This window comes from Marmota monax, unplaced genomic scaffold (genome assembly GCF_021218885.2).
Source record: "Marmota monax isolate L192 unplaced genomic scaffold, Marmota_monax_Labrador192_F-V1.1 WCK01_AAM20220418_F8-fsc00007, whole genome shotgun sequence".
Classification (NCBI taxonomy): domain Eukaryota; kingdom Metazoa; phylum Chordata; class Mammalia; order Rodentia; family Sciuridae; genus Marmota; species Marmota monax.
Genome location: NW_026692781.1, coordinates 24,249,369 through 24,271,353, shown reverse-complemented (window position 1 = coordinate 24,271,353; position 21,985 = coordinate 24,249,369). Strand labels below are relative to the sequence as shown.

At 37.8% G+C, this 21,985-nt stretch overlaps 1 long non-coding RNA gene across 2 annotated transcripts in view; it reads right to left on the bottom strand.

The window, feature by feature from the left end:
- LOC131424280 (uncharacterized) overlaps positions 1–21,551 on the bottom strand; it is a 139,433-nt gene extending 117,882 nt beyond the window's left edge. For both annotated transcript variants that reach the window (XR_009227046.1, XR_009227045.1), the window contains exons 1-2: positions 21,085–21,551; positions 10,390–10,470 (exon numbers count right to left, since the gene is read on the bottom strand). This is a non-coding gene — a long non-coding RNA (uncharacterized LOC131424280). The remainder of the gene's footprint in view (positions 1–10,389; positions 10,471–21,084) is intronic.
- Positions 21,552–21,985: the final 434 nt, after the last annotated feature.

The following is a 21,985-nucleotide window of genomic DNA, read 5'->3' as shown; positions in this document are numbered from 1 at the left end:
TGTTGTCTCCTAAAGCAAATACTATCACAGGCTTTGGATCCTCATTGCTTTTTACTAAAAGTCAAAGGCCTGCTTTGTATATTTTGAGAATTTTTTTTTTGAGAATTATGCCATAAAGCTTGATTGAGCACTTGTACAACAGAAGTCTAACTTGAATGTTTTCTATATTCAAGATTAACTCTCCAGAGTTTTATGAGTTTTATTTGCTTAGACAATTTGACTACTACTTAGGTGTAATTATACTTGGCAATCAACCATTATTTTTCTGAAGACATCCACTTGCTATGTATCAGAATTAAATAGAAACTGTGTAATCTGAATTTCTTCTATTTCAATAAGTAATTTAGCAATTGCATATGCTCCATTTACTTGAACAGATGCAACCTGCTGAGACTCTCATGTTATTAACACCTATTTAGTACCCTGAATAATATTTGTTTAAGGTTCTATGAAAATTTCTTCATCTGCAGAAGAAAGTGATTGTAACAAATATACAGAAGATCTGGAAGTGTTAGAGTCTAACTCTTTCCAATGTGTTTGAATTTGTATCTCAGTGGAAAGTTGACCGCATAGTTCTGCAGACAATGAACAAGTTCAACTCAAGGAAGCTTCTCAATGATCTTAAATTTGCAGTTGAACCTATCCAAAGCAGTTAAGTTTTGATCTCTCACTCATTTGTTGGTTTTCTTCCTTCAACATCAAACATATCTGAAGGTTTTATGTGGAAGACGCAAAGATGAAATAGAAAATGCTCATGTGGAAACTGAGAACAAAAGTTCAATGACATTATTAACAAGTAGCAAAAAGGCGGCTCATTTCTAGTTGCTATTTGAGAGTTGTTGGACAATGAGTGTTGCAAATTTAAAGGAGGAAGGAGTCCTCATAAGTTAATGTGCATTACATCACCCAGGGAAAGTATGGAATTGAGCAGGGTCCTGAGGGCACACTAGAATCAAGAAGGTAAGGTGCATAGGATAAATGAAAGAATCAGGGGGGACAAGAACAGGGATGGAAATGACCATGTTTATTTGGGGAACATCAACTAGTCCAGTCTGTCTGAACACAGAGCTTGAAAGGGGGAGTTGTTAGTGATTAATTTGGATTCATATGGTAGGTACTTAATATAATTTTTTGTTGTTGAGTTTAATTGGAGGCATATTGGAGGACAATCCCTAATGCCAGCCTTCAAGTAACAGAAAGTCTTGGAAGTCTCTTAACAAAGGCCTGGCGGGATGGCATTACATCAGAGATTCCTGCTGTAGTTGAGGAATCATAACAAGGGCCTGGATTGTGCCAGTCAGTGCATTGGCCACAGATATTGACCTAGGACAGTAGAAATTTGTGTAAAATTTATCCAAGCAAAGTGAATCCCTAGATGCCTGGGAGAAAAATAGTCCTCCATTGTGACAGCTTACTGGGCCATGAAGTTTTAGAGTGAAGCTTCCAGGAAAACTCCCTAAAAGTCAAACTCAACAAGTATGTGTCATTTTTTCTCTTTCTGAAAAAAATGGAAGGGCTGACCTGAGCCACGAAAGAAGGGCCAAGAGACTTACTAAGATCTTGGCCTCGATGACATTGATCTACCCAGTCAATGCCAGCAAGTATCTGGCCACTTCTTACTTATGATGAGTGAAACACTAATGCCTGTCTTGTTTTAATCCTATTTTTTGGATTTTCTGTTATGAACAGCCAACACAACTGGTGCTCACCTCTCTACCTTCATTTTTCAACCCCTTTCCCCAATCCTATACCTTGTCTCCCTTGCACTTTCTGCTCCAGCAATAGCAAACTACCTTCCACTCAACAAGCCAAGTCTTCTCACCCATTGGCCTTTTGTAGATTCTTTACTTTCTCCCTCAAACTCTTCTCCCTGTTAACTGCTATTCAGCCTTCAGGTGTCACCATAGGTGGCACTTCTTTCCTGGAGAGGTCATTTTCCCTGACCCCCTCCCAAGAGCACTATTCCTCCTCCATCAGGATAGAAAGCCTTCCTATGTATTCCAAAGCACATATCACTCTCCTTTAGGAAGGGAATACATCAAACAGCTCTTCTGAGAATGCCAGGCCTTCAGTAAGCTCAGCATATGGGAAAAGAGCCGTGAGATAGCCAGGTATACGCACCCAGGTTAGCTATCTAGCTTCACTTTCCCAGAGAGCTTCACTGCCTGACAATCTGCCTGACAGTCTGTCAGAGATCATTGGAAGTGTTGGATTCCATGGCTCCCAAGAGAAAATCTTTTATCTGATAGAGTTGAGAATGGAAAATGAAGCAACTTCATTCTCTTTCACTGCGTTGATCTGATAGTCCATTCAAAACCGGGGCCAGACTTGGCCTGTCCTTTTTTTCTGGTAATTTAATTCCTATCTTGCTTTATCATGCTGTGATGTAAAAGAGCCAGCAGAATCTGCGCTCAGGCTTATACTGATTCCAACTTTTATAGCAGTTTATTTTTTATTAAAAAAAAAAAAAAACGAGCAATGGTGGGTGGCTGATTTTCTCCACATTGTATTCTTTCCTTTTTTCTTTTTTTTCTTCTCTTTCTTCAAGAAAGTGGTCAACCCTCTTCTCATGGTCCCCTGTCAATTTGTAGCAGGCTGAAACAGAAGGGGCACAGAAGCAGGTCTGCTTTGTCTGGGAAAGTGTTTCTCCCCTCTCTATCTCCCTCCCCGGAATAGATTCCTGTCCTACATGTGGGTAGAAAAAGAAGAGAGAAATCAGGTGAGGGTGAGAGATGGAGCTGAGGTCTAAGAATATGAGAGCCACCTATACAACTCTTTCTGGAAGCTCTGAGGGAAAGTGGCTGCATGGTGCATCTGGGGGAAGGAATCACATGTTTCTGAGCTAGCGTCCCTGTTCCCCAAGGATGTCACAGAAATAGTAGAAAGCCACCAGGCTTTCAGGAGATACACAGATGAGAACAAAGGACCTCAACTATGGCAATGTTTGTGGACATGCAGAAGCTGTGTGCCTGCTCTCCCACCTTTCCTGAAGTCTTGGAACTTCAGAGTATTCAAGTACCCTGACACCTACTCTGGCAAGATGAGGGAGATGCCCAGGTCGACAGGAGGATTGTAAACAGCCTTGTTGGTTGTGACCTGCACCCCAAGTCTTGCACTTAGAGGAAGAGGCTTTGTGTAGTTTTCTTACCCAAGGTACGCTGTGATTCTATACCTAGAAGAGATGCTTTTTGAAAATTATATGCTAGCAGAGGCCAGAAAGTTAATTACTTCCACAAACTCAGAGTCAGAAATTAATGGAATTTATAGGCAAGTTTTGTTCTTCCACCCAAAACTGTGTATGAGATCCAGATCTATTATATAATCTTTGTCAGGTCTACATGATGGATTGTTGAGAAAATCAATGAGACAATACATGTGAAGAAAGTGTTTGAAAACTTACAACATGCCATACATTTAAGGCATTATAAATAACTTTGAGCTTTTGGGCCAGAAAACTTCTTTTTGTGCATGATTCACATTGCCAATATAAAATATGAAATTTCTCTTGGTTGCACTTTAACTGGGAAGCAAGAAGAGATAAGACTACAAAATTACACATCCACTTTATTTATGCCATTACAATTGGCTTATGAGATTGCCATTCTAGACCCTTAGATCATGTATTTGTTCAGGAAAGACTATACATATTCCATGTACTATTAAATAAACATTAATGTTTGTGACATTAAAGTTTAAAAAACTTCATCTCTAGCAAGTTGTTTTCAAAGGACTCAGAAAAGCCAGCTTTCACAATATCAAAATAATTTCCTCTGTTGGAACACTAGAACAAGTTTAAAATGATAATACTGTATGCTCTTAAAAACAAGCTACATTGTCACAATAAGTTGAACCATATCCATAGAACTGCATCTAGAGATTTTATTTTTGGAACTGAAACCAATAAAACTTCTATTTTGGCTTCATAAAGTTCTTTCTCTCTTTCCCGTTCCTGCCTCATTTTATTTTTAATGCTATAACCAAAGTTACTTAATAAAATTTTCTGAAACATGTGATTTCATTTAGAAAATAGTTCTGTAGTATCTTTTTTGGCATCAATGTCAAGTGAGCTCACTCTCCCCTTATTCTTTTGTTTAAAGATAATGCAAACTGGTAAGAGGAAACATTAGCGGGGGTGGGGGAAATTGTTGGATCCTTCAGGACAGCCTGTGACAGGAAGTCCCAATGGAGCAGCCCACAGTTACAGGAAGTGAAGTGCCTCTCTTCCCAAGCCTTCTGCAGCTGTGTGGATCCAGGGGGCCACATTCTTGGAACGACCTCCACTTAATTACTCTGACCAACAAGGCCCCACACTTTGTCCTCAATGTTGCAAGAGTATTTTCTGATTTTAAGTTTTGACCTCTCACCAATTAGAGGCCAGTAGAGGCTATGGGCTCCACCTCCTGAGGAATCTTGAAGTTTTCTCTCCTGGAGTAAACTGTCCCTTGAGACTGTTCCCAGGCACAGAGTGGGAGAGCTGGGTGAAACCAAACAGCCTCCAAGAAAGAATATCAAGCTGAAAGCCTGCCAAGTTTTGCACATTCTTGCCATCCACCATGTTCCCTTAGTAAAACTTTAATATCTCAAGGGATTCCAACCAGGTTTGATAAAAATTTGTATTAATAATAAAAACATGTTAACTGGTTAGAGCAAACAGAAGTTATTGATCTAGAGTCTGGAGTTGTGAATATGTGTGTGTGTTTGTGTGTGTGTTATATAACATATATGCACATTTTATAACAAGAGTTTTCTAAAACCCAGGGTAGAATTAAATGTCCCAGAAAGATATGTGACTTTAAACCTTTGAATAGGAGACATACCCTTAAATAAAAAGAAACCTGCCAAGTTAAGAAAGAAGACCTTTTTTATTTTCAGTGATGGGAATGGGATGATTTCAAAATGTTGCCTTAAATGTTGCCTTTGTTTCAAACATTACAGTACTCAACTACCAAACAAATTAGGGCCTTTGGGGAGAACATAAAAACTCATCATTTAAAGGCACATTAATTCTTCTAAGTCACTGGGTATCATTAAGATATTGGCCCAAGACATCTTAAAGTGCTTTTGGGGCTCTGAAAGAGTGCATGCTTTTCTCAAAGAATGATCAGATCACTGAATAATGGTTGGCCCCTCTGCCCTTCTCCTCAGGAAAATCAGGATTAAACTATTTTGAACTCATGTTTAATTCTGGAGCTTGGTTGTTTATCAATGCCAAGAACCAACTTTTGCTGAATTGCAACCGTGCATTTTTACAAGAGTTTAACACAACTGACTCTTCACTCTAAAAGGTTTCTAGCATCAGATCAGTGCTTCTCAACCTTTTTATTTTTTTTCCATTATTGCTCCCATAAGAAGACCTTTTAGACTTTTTCCCCCTAATTGCCACTACTCTTCCCCAGGAAATTAAGCACGAAGGAACTAAGGAATAAGATTTTATCAATTAGGGTCCAGCCACAGACCGTTTAATTTTTAACTTACTGTCCTTGTTGGGAATACATGTATTAGACCAGGGTTTGCCAATCCTGGAACTGTTGATATCTAGGGCCAGATAAATTTTTGTCATTGGGAGCTGACTCATACACATAGTGTGACGTTTGTGCCAAGCTGAATAGAGTACCCCTGGTCTCTACTCACTAGATCCTGGTAGCACTATCCCCAGCCAGCCGGGATGATCAAAAATATCTCCAGACATTGCCAGTTGTCTCCTGGGGGGCAAGCATGGCCCCCATCTGAGAACCACTGCAGCAGGAGAGGTACATCAAGGTGGAAGTAAGAATGGAATTTTTAATAAAATGCAGGAAAAACTATTTTTAAAACAGGAACTGAGGGGAAAGCCAGGGAAAAGAAGGTGAAATGCAAAGACAATAGCAACAGTGAAGTGGGAAAGGCATGGCTGTGTGGGGGCAGTGGTTGCGAAATCAAACCCACTGTCTTGTCCTGGAAGCAGACCCAGTGATCTCACCTCCTTGTCAGTTCTGCCCCCTCTGCCCTCAGGGCTCCCAACATGTTGAGGGTCTGATGGCAGTTTGCTCACTTATGTTTTATTTATAAATCTGCACATTGGTTTCTTGACTTTTAATCATTAGCTCTGCTTCTTTTAGTTGCAGATTCTTGGGGAAATACTGGCAGAGCTTGTCCTGGTTTGGGTTGAGTTGCTAGGCAACCAGACCCTGATATATAGCTGGAATTACTGAAGTGTTTGCCAACCCCTTTCATAATCAATAACACTCATCTCCTCCTAATTGATTCTCAACGACTGAAGGATGATGTAGACCATTCGTTTATAAACAGCCCCACACACAAACACACACAAACTACAATTGTGTTAGAATCTTTTTGAGATATATTTATAAGAATTTATTTTAAAAAGAACTTCTCCAGTTAAAATTAAAATATTGAGGGGCTGGTATTGTGGCTCAGTGGTAAAGCGTTCACCTAGCATGGGTGAGGCCCTGGGTTCGATCCTCAGCACCATGTAAAGATAAATAAATAAAATAAAGGTATTGTGTCCATCTACAAAAAAAAATTAAAAATTAAAACATTAAATTTTTTATCTTTTAGGGACAGTTAGTGACATCCTAGAACCCTAATTTATATTCAACAGTGAGCAAAGAGCTAGAGGTATAAGAACAGATACAAATCAAATACTGTACATTCACTGTATTACATCTTATCTCAAGGAATTGTGTTGATTTAAGCAATACAATTTAAAATCAGCTATCCAGATGGTTTTTATATTAGGATACCCCTGTCCTGATGACAGGCCACTTAAGAACAGGTATCAATAGCTTAGCATCACCAACAACAGCTCAGTTTAGATTTGTAGGTTTAGATTTCATCCCCACCTATAATAGCTGGGGAAGACTGAAAAGATTTAGTAAAATACAGCAGAAATGTGTAAGAAATAAGAGCCAAAAGAAATGGATTAAAGAATGTTGACTTGTTTTTATCAAAGGGAAAGAACAAGAGATGATTTAATTCAGAAAAAGGAGGAAGATAGCTAACTGTTTAATTTTAGACATCATGAATCCCATAAACATTGAACATTTATAGCTAGAGTAGAAAGCTACTGTTTAGCCCCAAATATTATTTGTTCTCTTTTCTTCTATGGTAATGAAATTTTAAGCTGGATCGATAGCCATGAAGAATAAACACTACATTTTCTAGCCACCTTGTATGAAGTCTTTTACCTAAGTTCTGGTTATTGAGATAAAATTTTTGGAGTGGACTTTGAGACTTTCTTTATTGAGGCCTATTAACTATACAGAACAGTGGGTTTCACTGTAGCCTATTCAAACCCACATGTAACATGATTGGGTCAATTCTACTCCCTTTTTCTCTTCCCCTCCCTCTACACCAATGGTCTCTCCTACACATTCATGACTTCCTTTTTGGTCCTTGACTTTGGGACATTTTTTTCTCTGCTTCTTTTCTCCTTGCTGCTGACTGGAGGATAGAATAGCAGCTGGAACAGGAGCAACTTTATTGGAATTTCAGGTGACATTGGGAACGAAGGATACTAAGAACAGAATCCCAAGATGAAAGGAGCTTTGCTCCCTACAGGCATAGCATGCCAACCCACTGCACCTGCTGAGAGTCATAGCCAAGTTGGAAATGACGCGTGGCATTTTTGGGGTGAAATTGTTCAGAAAGATGACCCTGCTCAGGGATTAGGGTGGCTCCAGGTTTAGGGTGGATCAGCTGGGAATAGGGCGTATCCTGCTGCCTCAGGTGCCCTCTCCTTGAGTTCCCATTGAGTTCTCCCGGGGTTCTGAGAGAATTGGTACGCAGAGCCCTGTGGAGGGAGTGTATTTTTTCCCAGAACGTGCGTGTAGAGCAGGTGATAGTCGGGAATAAAGAGTTACTGTTGGAATCTACAAGTTTGTGTGGTGGCTCGGTTATTTTGTGCCCAGCCAGACTGCGGCATGCACCAAACTCCCTCCCTAAGATAAACAAAATTAAAAATTAAAAAATCCCTACATAAGATAAACAAAATTCTCATCTGTTTGAACTTACATGATTTAGAATTTTTCTGTCACTCTCAGCTTTATCTAGTCTTAAATAATAAGTCTGGATAATGGCCCTTATCATCTTCTCTAGACAAGAAAATTGAGGCTCAGAATTGTTTTTAAAAAACAAAACAAAACAAAAAACAGAGTAGTTAACATAGGAAGTTTTTTTTTTTGCCAAATGCCACAGCCCATGCACTTTGTAGTATAACTGTGTTTAAATTACCATATAAATTTAGAGCTGGACAGTAGAATGAAGCTTATTACAACTGTTGTCCATTTGGGGGACAAAAGGACATAGGTTCAAAAGGACTCACTGTAGGAGTGTGGGAAACCTATCTTATTGCCTGATCTCTAATTAGGAGAAGTTAGTTCCATCATTGAATTTGTATCTGTGGCTTAAATATAGACCTGCCAAGCAAGAGGAATGACCCATATTTATTCAATCATCTTCACACAGATGTGTAACAAGCATCTTCTGACTGCTAGGCCCTCTTCTCACACTGGGGAGAGAGCAATGGACAAAGCACAAAAACTCTTGCCTTTATGCATTTATTTTTTTTCCCAGTGGAAATAGGTAGACAATATATAAAATAATATTCAACTGATAATAGGTGGTGGTAATTGTTATCAAGACAACTAAAGCAAGAAAGGGAGATGGGGAGGGTGCCAGCGGTAATACTGAGAGAGAAGGAGGTTGTATTGTTTCTGCTTTTTTAAAAAAATTTTGTGGCACTAGCAACTGAACTTAGGGCCTTTTGCTTGCCAGGCAAGTGCGCTACCACTGAGCAACATTCTGAATTTTATACAAAATATTAGGGGAAGGCCTCACTGTGAAGGTGATACTGGAGTCAAAAACCCAAAGCCGGTGAAGAAGGGAACAAGTTGGAACTTGAACTCATACCACACACAAAAATTAATTTGTAATTAATTATATATCTTATATCTTATAAGGTATCTTATAAGATATTGAATAAGATAAGAGTCCACGAGTTCATACTGATATAAATAATTACATAATTTATTAATAAATGACGGAGAAGAGAAAGCTCTTCTATATAGAATACTGGCAACTAATACAGGTAGAAGGAATGGTGGAATTAGAAAGTCATCAATGGGAACTAAAATCATTGCTTGAAATTTAGTGAGGAAAAACGTATTTATATAGTTTTAAAACATCTCCCCATAAAGAATATACTGATTATAAGGGGAGAGAAATAACATTGAAAAATCACATAGCTACTACTTTAATCAAGTGATCAAGGTTCAGTAGAAAATGTGTGTGCATGTATTTGAGTGTGTTTGTGTGGGTGTGTTTGCGTAAGTATTTGAGAGAAGAAAAAAATATGAGAGAGAATGATAAAGCAATTAGAGGAAAATGTAACACATTGATGCATCTGGGTAAGGGGGATTTGGAGGTTCTTTGCATTATTATGGAAACTTTATACGTTTGAAGTTACACTGAAATAAAAGAAAATGATGGCAGCTTGAACCACAGTGGTAGTGGTTTATGTCATAAGAAACAGTCAGATTTCTGAATATATTTTGAAAGTAGAAACAAAAGAATTTGCTGATGGATTGGCAATGGCTTGAGAAAGTAGAGAGCCTACAAGAGGATCCAAGATTGGAGATCAAAGCAATTGGAAGGAAGAAGTAAGCATTTATTAAGATGGGGAAACTGTGGGTGGAGGGCTGGGGATGTGGCTCAAGCAGTAGCGCGGTTGCCTGGCATGCATGCGGCCCGGGTTCGATCCTCAGCACCACATACAAACAAAGATGTTGTGTCTGCCGAAAACTAAAAATAAATAAATAAATAAATATTAAAATTAAAAAAAAAAAAAACTGTGGGTGGAGAAAGTTTGTAGAGGTGGACATCAGGAATTTTTTTTTGGAACTTAAGAAGTTAGAAAAGTATATTAGCTATCCAAGCAGAGCTGTCCAGCAGGCCGAATATATATGTGGAGTTTAAGGATGAGAAATCTGGACAGCAGATATAAACTTGGTAGTTATCTGTTTATTTAAAGCCATGATGAGGGGCTGGGGTTGTGGCTCAGTAGTAGAGCACTTGCCTGGCATGTGTGAGGCACTGGATTCGATCCCCGGCACCACATAAAAATAAACAAATAAAATAAAGGTATTGTGTCCATCTACAACTAAAAAAATTTTTAAAAAGTAATAAAGCCATGATGACATAGGAAATTAATATAGAAGACTGACATTTTGAGCATTTTTGACTTTTTGATGAAGACCTTTCTCTCTAAATATATTAACAGCATGAAACCCACTGTATAGACTTAGATGTTTGCATATTCATGGAGCAATTCAATATGTCCCAGTCTGATTTATTCACCTACATTTCAAAAGACCAGCATTTATTGAATACCTTCTGTATGCAAGGCACCATCTCCATGTACTATGGCGCAAGCATCCATATACAAGCATCCATATGTCCAAAAGATTCCACCTAGGTGATATAAAATAATAGGTACCATAAATAAACAATCCAGAGTCATGTATCATAGAAACCATTGCCCTGATACATTACAGATGTTTTAGGTAATATTAAGCAATGCCTTTGCAAGAGAAAACACATAACTTTATTTTCTCACCACTTCTGCAAGGCCAAGGGACAAAGCTTATCACAGTTTTGTTTACTTATTTTTTAAAAATAACCCTACTGCTCATGAAAGGTTACAATAAATTGGAGGAAATTTAACCCCAAGTCCCTGGAAGTGAATTTTCTGTTAAATCAACCCAGGGCTTCTGTGAAGCATTGCTTTCCCAAACTGAACAGTTATGGAAATATTTACTTGAATTTGTGGTTGTTTTGTCTTCTTTATCTTTTCTTTTTAATTTTGTTGTAAGATAAAACACTAATACAGAAAACCACACAAAACAATGTATAGCTTAGTGAATTATTATAAAGTCAAGCCCTCCAGGGTCATTAACAGAACTTCAATCACCAGTCACCCCAGATGCCCCAAAACAATCCCAACCCTTCTCTTCCTCTTAAGGAACCGGACTTGTCTCTCTAGTCTTTATATTTCCTGCAAGTTGGAAACTACATCTAGAGATGAGGTCAGACTCTGGTTCCATCCCCTTCTCAAATCTATAGGAGGTGTTTTTAAAGACAATAGAGGCACATAATATCTAGTTGCCTCTCTTCTTGTGATTTTAGAAACTTTTGATGCTTATGCCTATAGTCACTCATTGGATGTTGCAAAGTGGTGACATTCTAATTCTATCATTTCTTTTTCATTTATTGCTTGGATTACTTTCATACAGACTTGTCTCCTTGTTCAATATTTGGTTATACAATGGAACAATTCATATAACTAAGGGAGGATAAATGCTTGATTCTTTAGGATAATGATTTGGTTTCTCATCATCCTCCCAAATTAGTCATTACTGTTCATATTGTTATGAAACCATGGACTTAAACATATTTGATGAATTTTATTTCATTGCAATTATCCTACTAACTCAAAATTTTCCATCTTGGGCCAGGGAGCACCTCTTAAAGTTGATTCCTGAATCCTTTAGGCATAATTCTAGTAGTTGTTAACAGTGTCTTTGCCATCTGTGTGACAGACATTCCAGGGTCTTGTTCATTGCCTGTCTTACGCCTGGCGTCACTACAAGACCTGGCCCCTTGTGGTGATGAATGGGATCGCAAGACCACAATGTGGATGCTAGTAATGCTCATTGCTATTGTGTAGGTTATTTCTAGGTCTTTGCAGTAGATATGTCTTTAAATAAAATAAGATAAAGTACCTCATGGGTTTGTATTAATTCCATTCAGTTTTGATTTTTATCTTTTATTACTTCAGTGTCACCTTCTTCCCTATAAAGAATCCGGATTCACAAGAACAAAGGGAAGGATAGAATTGAATATCTCATAATGATTTATTTATTCTGTTCCATATAATACACATAACAGAAGAACAATATTAAGACCAATTCTAATAGGATCAATGAAATTATTCCCCCTCTCCACTTTAAACAATTACTCAGTAGTTATACTATCAGAGGGCACAGCCACAAGCATTCTTTCTTACTTCTAGGGAGCTGACATGCTTGATGCTTGCAACAATCATTATATCAGTCAATATTTGCATCATTGCTTTTTCATATGAAACTCACTTTACAGATTTCTCAGGAGGGATTCATGAACACAATATTCCCTGGGTTCTCTCTGTGCCCATGTAACTCGAAGATTATGCTGGATATAAAATCTTTGGTTTGGGGCTGGGGATGTGGCTCAAGCGGTAGCGTGCTCTCCTGGCATGCATGTGGCCCGGGTTCGAGCCTCAGCACCACATACAAACAAAGATGTTGTGTCCACCAATAACTAAAAAATAAAATATATAAAAAAATTTAAAAAAATCTTTGGTTTACACTTGTTTCCTTGGCAATCTTAGATATGTTACTCCACAGTTTTCTTTCAAAGAACATTAATGTCAAAAATTATAATAATTTAATTTCCCTAACCTTGTAGATCACACATTCCTCTCCTCTATATTTTCAAGGAATATCTTCTTTTTCTTTAAATTTGAATGAGTTTTCTAGATTACATCTTGGATATATTCTAGAATATTGATACCCTAGAATCAACATTCTCAGGATAGGTGTTCATTCAATATCTAAATTCAAATCTGTTTTTGTTTTTAATTTTAGGAAAGTTCTCATATTATGTTCTGTCTTATTTGACTATCTTGTCATGTTCTCTCAAGTCCTTTGTCTATTTATTTCCTTTCACTCCTTTATTTTAAAAATATTTTCTGTTCATTATTTTTTTAATTTTTAAATAATTTCAGGCTGTCAAATAAATTACAAAAACTAGTACAAAGAACACTTTTCTACTGTTCACCCAGTTTCCCCAAATGTTAACATCTTACATCTTCATAGTACAATGATCAAAGTCAGGAAATTAACACTGTTATAACTTTATTATCTAGTCTCCAGAACCTTATTCAAATTTTGTCAGTTGTTCCACTACAGTTCTTTTCCGCATCCAGGCTCCAGCCAATATCACACACTGCATTTATTCAGTGGCCATTTATTCAGTGGCCGCTGTGGTCTTCTTTAGCTTGAACAGCTCTTCTGTCTTTCTTTATCATCTATATTTTTTAAAAGGGTTGATCAGTTGAAATGTACACTGTCCCTCAATTTGAGCTGATCTGATGTTTCCTCAGGATTAAATCTAAGGCAGAGCCTCTCAATTTCAGCACTATTTATATTTTGGTCAAATAATTCTTTGTGGTAGGAGGATGTCCTCTGCATGTCATTGACTGCATGCCAACAGCATCCTTGGCATTTATGTACTCCAGTCTTGAGAATCAAGAATATCTCCAGAAAGAGTATTTAAAAAAAAATGATGCTAGGAAAACTGTATATCCATATGTAGAAAAATGAAACTTGATCCCTCTCTCTCACCCTGCACAAAAATCAACTCAAAATAGATCAAAGACCTAGGAATTAAGCAAGAACCACTGCAATCACTAGAAGACAACATAGAACCTACTCTCCAACATACTGGATCAGATACTGACTTTAATAAGACTCCTGATGCTGAAGAAACAAAACCAAGAATCAATAAGTGAGATGGCTTTAAGTTAAAATCTTGTGCACAACTTTTAAAGGAAAGGAAACTATTAAGAGGATAAAGAAAGAGCCTGCAGAATGGGAAAAAATCTTCACCAGCTACTCTTCCAGCAAGTAACCAGAATATGTAGAGAACTCAACACACTTAACAACAAAAACCTCATAAATAACCCAGTCAATAAATGGGCAAATGAACTAAACACACATTTCTCAAAAGAAATGTAAGTGGCCAATAAATATGTGAAAAAATATTCAACATCCTTAGCAATCATAGAAATGCAAATCAGAATTACACTGAGATTTCATCTCTCATTCCAGTTAGAATGGCAATCAAAAATATAAGTAATGATAAATATTGGCAAGGATATGAGGGGAAAGGTACACTTATACATTGTTGCTGGGACAGTGAATTAGTACAACCACCTTGGAAAGCACTTTGGAGATTCCTCAGAAGACAAGGAATGAACCCAGCTATCCCACTCCTTGGTATTTATAAAAAACAAACCAACAAACCCCTAAAATCAGCATTCTAGAGTGAAACTTGCATGCCAATGTTCACAGAAGCACAGTTCACAATAGGCAAGTTATAGCATCAGCCCAGTGTCCCCCAATAGGTGAGTAAAGAAAATATATACACAACGGAGTTTTACTCAACCATAAAGAATGAAATTATGTCATTTACTGGTAAATGGGTGGAACTGGAGAACATCATGCTGAGTAAAATAAGCAGATGCAAAAAGTCAAGGGTTGAATGTTCAATTCGCTTATATGTGGAGAGAAGGAATTTTTTAAAAAATCTGGGGGCAGGTAAGTCTTATGAAAATAGAAGGGGGAACAGTGGAGTAGAGGAAGGTGAACAAAGGGGATGGAGGAGGGATGGGAAAGGGGAGGAACTCAGAAGGAAATTAACCAAATTATTTCGTGTGCATATATGAGCACATCACAATGAATTCCACTTTTACATATAAATATAATGCACCAATTACAAATAAATTTAAAAACATTAAAGCATAAATAAAAAAAATGTCTCCAGAAGTTTTTGGATGTTTCCTTGATATAGGAGGGAAATCAATCCAGTAAGAAGCACTGATTTAGGTTATCTATTTTTGGCAAAGATAATATAGAAGCAGTATGTGTGTCCTTCTGATAACACCATATCAGGAGGCATAATTAGCACTATTACTGGTAATGTTAACTGTAATTACTTGGTTAAGGTGATTCTGCCAGATTTCCTTATTATAAATGTGATATTTCCCCTTTATTAATAACATGTGTCAAGTATAATTATACAAATATTCTGCTTCTCATTGTATATTCACCTACTAATTTTGGAATCCATTGGTGATTTTTTCCTGAAGCAATTATTATTATAGTTTGCCAACATTTCCTCCTACATTTATTATTTTTACTTCTACTTTAAGAGTTTTCCTTTTCCCTCCATTTATTTCTTCATTCAATTAAATGTTTATAGTAGTAAGAACTAATGCATTCTCTTTTTTAAAAATTTATTGCCATCATTATTTATTTTGCTACTCAAATGGTCCCAGGTATGTCCATTCTGAGATACCTGATATTAGCTGTTTTGTTGTTGTTAACTTTGCTACTTTTTTTGATATGTAAAGTGCAACCCAAGTAACAAGACAATTTCCAATCCTCTTGTTGAATTGTTGCCTCCAAATATCCTGGGTGAACATTCTGGAGCCACCCTGATGCCAGGACTTTGGATCTGGACTTTAATTAATAGAGGATAATGATTTTTATACTCTTATTAAGAAAAACAATAAAAAAAGGCAAGAGTGAGTTAATATGTCTTCGTATCAGAAAATATCACTCTGAGAAAGGCTGAAATTTGTAGATTGGAATAGCTTAGGTACCCATATTCTCACAGGGCCTTGAGCACAAAGAGGAGGTGTAATAAGGTTCAGAGACCTGTGACCTCACGTAATACCTGGAGAAAATGTGTGGAGGGCTTACTTGGTGCCAGGTGCTATGCCCAATACCATTCACCCCCTCTTCCAGGAAATCTGTGTGGTGGGTATTGTCAATGCTCTTACTAAGCCCTGCTGCTTGTCCTTGAACCCTGCACTATAGCTCCCTGCTGCAAATAATCTCTAAATGACTTTGAGATTTTTATCTCTCTCTGAAGACCAAAAATTCTTGGAACCAATCAAAAACAAAAAAAGTTGACCTGAAAGCAGAGGAAGGACTGTTAGTGACTCAGCAGGGGGCAGGGACATGAGAGAGAGAGAGAGAGAGAGAGAGAGAGAGAGAGAGGAGTAAGGAGGGGATGGTAGTAGAAGAGTAAGTAATCATGATCTATGCACATATGAAAATACCATGTGAATCCTCTTAATTTGAACAGTTAATATGGGTTGAGAATCATGATAATAACAAATAATTGTCTTTTGTTTAGGGGCAGTCAGTCATTGGTCTATTAAGACCTTCAACTGGTTGGATGAGTCTTGCCCACATCTGGAAGGCAGTGTGCTTTATTCAAAGTTTATTGATTTAAATATTAATCTCATTCAAAAATGTTCCATGGGAACATCCACAACAATGTTTGAACAAGTATCTGTGCACCATGGCCCGGCCAAGCTGACACATGAAATTCTCTATAACTTAAGTTTGTGTTACTTGCAGCCAAAAGCACTTTTGGTAAAAAGTGCTTTTAGAAATCTCTGAAAGTGTTAGGTGAGAGTTCATGGACAGAGAGGTAGAGACAGGGTAATAGAAAGAAGCCGCTGGAAGACAAGACAAAGAGACAAGTTCTGTCTCTGTTTACAATAAGTTTCATTATCGTGACAACTCCTGCTACTGAGGACTTATCACCATGACAACTCCTGCCACAGGTTTGGTATTTTAGAATGACCAATGGGGGTAAAGTGGGCAGTATTCTAATTAGGTTTCTTAAAGTAATCAGTGGGGGAAAATTGGGTAAGGTCTTCAATCAGGTCCGTTTAGGGAAGAGAATGCCTCACAACTCAGCATGTAAAACAAGAATTTCCAGACATCAGGGCTTGAGCTTCTCTCTCTCTCTCTCTATCTTTACCTCCATCTTTTTCTCACTGGGCCCACTCTGCTCTACCTCACCTTCAATCAATCTGTATTTTATCTGTTACTTCAGTGTGTCTTGCTCAATTCTTTGTTCAGTTCACCAAGGACCTAGATCCCAACTGGACATGCTCACAGTAACAAAAGTACCCAGATGTTCCAAACATTGATCATCCTAATCCTTCTCAGTCACAACCACATAAAGCATTTCCCTGCTGTGTCTTCATGCCTCATCCCACATTCTCAGCCTAGATCTATGCCTCTGAAAATCCTACCTCTGCTCTGTATATCAAAGTCCCCAGGAAACCCTCATAAAGGTTTATAAAGTTTTGATAGGATATTTTTACCTCATTTTCATTCAAATGTTTGCCGTGGTTGGATGTATAGTATGTAGCCACTAGCAATAGGTGGCATTGGGCTAATTTGAATTGAGAATGTGCTGTAAATTTAAAATACATAGAGAATTTTTAAACCTTTATGCCAGAAAAAGGAATGTAAAATATCTTTTTTTTACACTGCTTTCATGTTGAAATAATTTTGGATACTTTGGATCAAATGAAATTATTTATGCATATCATAATTGATCTTACTTGATTCTTTTTATTTTTTCCAGTGTGGCTACTAGACCATTCAAAATTACATATGTGAATTATGTTTGTAGATCACATTATTTCTAGTGGACTGGACTAGTACAAATGTAGAATTTTTAGAAAAATTCACTTTTCGTAATTAACTTATTAATATATGTACAGTTTATTAGCTGTTTAATTTTTTTCAAAATTATGATTTGATTTATTTGTTTTTTAAAGAATTAGCTAGAGCACTGTTAGGAGTTCAGGGGAAAAAATTAAAATGAAAAATCATATGTGCAATGAAAGGGTTATAAGAGAATCAGCATTTACTTTTTGTCCAAAAAGTTTAGCAATTTTCCCAGCTCACAGAATTGTGGGAACTCAGCTTTTCCAGGGAATAAATATGCTATTTTTAACATTTTTATTATACAATTTGTCACAAGCTGTCTCATGAGAGTATCAACAATCAGTTTCAAACAGAATCCTACCACAAACACTTCCCCCAATGTGACTCGGAACATCTGGCGGGCTGGAGTCGTCCTCCACGTGGGGCGGTGCCCGCAGCCTGACTTTGATTCCTGTGCTCCTAACAGGCTTGTCATACCCCGGACAGTGGGAGAGAGTGCGGTGAAAACTGTCCTGGGGAGGCCGGCCTCAGGCAGGACTGTGTCCAGCTTACATCCCATTTCTGCTGGAGGCGTGTGCTGCATTCCCTGGGTCTCACTGACTGATGATTTATGTGGCACGTGCCCAATTACAGGTTGAAAAGAAAGCTTTGGTCTCCAGGAAAATCAGCCAGCACCTCCCAGCTGAACAGATCATAGTACCTGCCCCGAGCACCAAGCACAGAGTGGCAAGTTTGCATTCTTCAGAGCACAGGACCATCACCTGATGAGGGAAAGCCCACGGGCTTTCCCAGCCAGGGGCACCAAAGCAATGAGACGCTGAACCAGGGTGATCCAGTGGGATGTGAGAATCACCTGAAGGGCCCAGGAGGGTCTCCTCCCCTTTCAGCAGTTTCAGTCTTTCTGAAAAGTTGGAAATTGAGTATTAAAGATCCACTGTTGTTGGCTACCTACGCAATCTTCACGGGAAATTCTTTCCTAAAGTGAAGAGATCTTGAGTGGAACAAAAACTATTCCTAAACTATATTAAGTCAGAGTCTCAAGGGCTGGGGTTGTAGCTCAGCGGCAGAGCACTTGCCTAGCATGTGGGAGGCACTGGATTCGATCCTCAGCACCACATAAAAATAAATAAATAAAATAAAGGCATTGTGTCCACCTACAACTATAACACAAAAATATATATTTTAAGAAAGAATTTCAAAAACAGTTTTCTTTAAATGAGGGACACACATAGAAAGGTCCAGTTCATAAATGAAGTGGAATCTTCAGAATAGCACTGTTTTCAAGGTAGTAAGTGCTGTTTGACATTGGCATACCCATATTTAGTAAGTAGACACTGTGCTAATTTACACAGGCGTACTGTATGCACACCCCAGGATTCTTAGCAAAGATAACAAGACTCAAAAGAAAGCGTTTGCCTCAGCAGGAAACAAATTTTGTCTTTAAAAGGTTCTTTATCAAAATATTTGAAAATATTTAAGCAGAATTGATATGAATAAAAAATTTAAGGTTAAATGTCTTTGATTGAACATATGCTATTCTTCATTATATTAAAAATTAATGTGTTTGACAAGCATTAGTGTTGCTTTTCGACATACTCGTTGTACAAAAAGAAATGAGAAAGAAGATAGTGAAAGTTTCAATGCAAGTCTAATTTAGAGTCATTGCCTCTATAATGTTAATTTCAGTCTTTTAACAACAATGACAATATGACATGTAGCATATGTGCATATTTTGTACATAAGGAACAATTTTGATTTCCAGGCTTTCTGAGGGAGTATTATACACTTTTATGCTGTTATGACATAGTTTTCATAATATTCCTTTCTGTGACTATTTGATGGATGAATGAATAAATGAATGAATATACAAGTGATAAAAGAGAGAACATAAAAGGAATTCTGCACAAGCAATAGAGTAGTTTTATGGGGAGGAAGTTCTCACAATATGCTTTTTTAGTGCCTAGTGAGAATCCACGTTACTTGTGGAAAAGGTTGCCTACTTTTTCTAGTTGGTAAATAATCTCCCCCACCACTTGGGGGCAAGAGATGTTTGGTGAAGCCTGTGTAAGGCAGACAACACTGATATGTTGCAGAGTCATGATCAAGTTTGACCCTCCTGAAAATGATGTTGTTGGGCAACTGAGTAGATAAAATATTTATATTTTAAAAAAAATAATAATTAACACTCTGCAATGCATTAGGTTTTACCTGTGCTGAAATCCTCTCTAAGCACACAGACTGTATTTCAAGAGGTAATTTAGTTCATTGTTAGAGACTATGAACATCTTTTCCCATGAAACTTGTTCTAAAGGATGGGTGGGTTTCTACACTCATTCCCAAAGCCTATTCATGTTATACTATGGCTGACATGCCTCATGTTAGCAATGACAAGTAGTTGGAAAGAATACTCTTATAAATGAGTCACAGAGAGAGAAAAGAAATAAAGTATGTAAGAAATATTTCCATTTGTAAGCTAGCACTTTAGGAGAAGTTTTAACTAGAAAAAAATAAGGAGACAGACCTGATGTATATTTTCAGGATTTTAGAGGTTAATTGGACAGATTCTTGATGATATCTATTTTCAATCGAAATGCTTTTAAAAATTTTAAGTAGAAATAATTGGATCTGTTCATCAATTGTGATGTTAGCTCCAGGAGCCTAGGGACTTGCCAGTTTTATTTGTCATTATATCCCTGGCACCTAGAATAGCAACTGACATATAATAGGTGCTCAACAAATACTTACTGCTACGTTATTCAATAATTCAGCAAATAATTGCTGAGTGCCTGCCACTATAGAGAGGCTGGGAATAGAAAAAAAGTAAGTTGAGAAAAACCAAAGACTTCGCTTTTATAGAGTTACTGTATTGCAGGGGAAACGCATAAAAGAATTTCACAATATAAATAGTTATCTACATGCTCCAAAGGAAAGAGTTACTTCGCCATGATTAGTACAAATTTTTGGCTCAAAATGCAGTGAAGAAGAAATAAATTCTCCTGAGAAAACTGAGAGGCCAAGGGGCAAGAGGGAAGGAAGATGTGTATGTGCACCCAGAAGGGAAGGAACTTTCCAGAGAGGCAGCAAACTGAGCTGAGGGAAAGACAAGTGAAGTACCAAGCAGAGTCTAGGGCAACACCCCCAGGTGGAGCGAGGGTGGAAGGAGTGAAGAGATGCCCTGGCAAGGCCTGCAGCATCAATGTCCAGAGTGGGAGAGGCTGGAGGGTGGGGGGAGGCAGAACACAGCTCCATTCAGATATACGGATGTTTCATGATCTAGAAAGATCCCACATCGAGTCTTTTTGAAAAGCTAATTTTATGATTTAGACAAAAAAACTTTTAATTGTTTTTATAATTGAGTTCTAGAAGACTAATGGGAGGATAAGTGCAAGGATACAATTGAACACTATTAATTGCAGAGCATGTTAAGGTGTCCAACTCCAACAGCCCTCTTGCCTTTGTAGAATGAGCCAACCACTTATAATATCTCTACTCCAAAACCCTCATTAGCCCTGCTTTGCCCACTGCCCTGTTCATAAGCTTGGCCACTTTCCTTTCTCCAGAATGATATCTCATTTCTCTTGTGGCCTTGCCGTCCACCTGTCTGAGTGACCTAGAGCCTCCTGGGCTAACTCCACTCTATTTTGGGGAGAGCAAGGGAGTATCTTTCTGATGGCAAGAAAGGAAGCTACATTTTTCCAATAGCAGGGAAGGAATTAATACTGACCTCCAGTATCTGGGCCTTTGCTTGGTTGAGGATGGCAGCTACAATCCAATCTGGGATCATGAAATTCCAGTTTCTTCTTTGGCTTTTTAAAAAAATTGTATGATATTTAAAGTTCACAACATTGTTTGTAAGGAAGAAAGATGCAACAATATATTGCAAAATAGTTACAAAAATATCTCCAGTACTTCCTGGTTAGATGCATCACAGATGAGGAGATCTGCCCATTAGCAAGATGAGGTTAAAGTTCAAGGAAATGAGCACATAGCTAGGATTTTTCTGTGTATACCGTGTGCATACGCATGTGTGCACACGCACATTTGACATCCTCAGAGCTGAGGATTCTGGACACTATTTTGGAAAACAAGAGCCACAAAAGAGACCGAAGCATATCATTCTAAAAGAGGAAAATATATTTATTTTTAAATGTCTATGGGATGGAAATCTTATGAATAGTACTGCTAAGTCAAGAAAAACCTCATATCTAATATTTAAATGCAAACCAGGCTTTCCATGTTAAACAAGCACCAGAAATAGAAGGAGTGAGAGTCTATGCAGTTGGCTTCTTCAGCATCTGAGCTCCCAGGCTTTGCAGGGAACAGTAGTAAACCATTCCCTTACAAATCTTAAATGAAGCGTAAATAAAACTCTGTGGATGCAATTATTCTCTTTACTATCCAAAGTACCAGCTGTGTAAGTTCAAGAGCCATTTGGAGCTCAGGCAACAGCTTGCCCGTCTGTCTCTTCTCTGTTTAGCTGTCATTCCCACCAAGTGCTGAAGGACATGCCCAAGATGCTAAACCCACTGCTCTGACTCTAAACTCCAGTTATTGAAACAATGTTTTCTAGGCAGTAGCCATTTTTGGTTGGACACACCAAACCTGATCATATTACTCTGACGTCT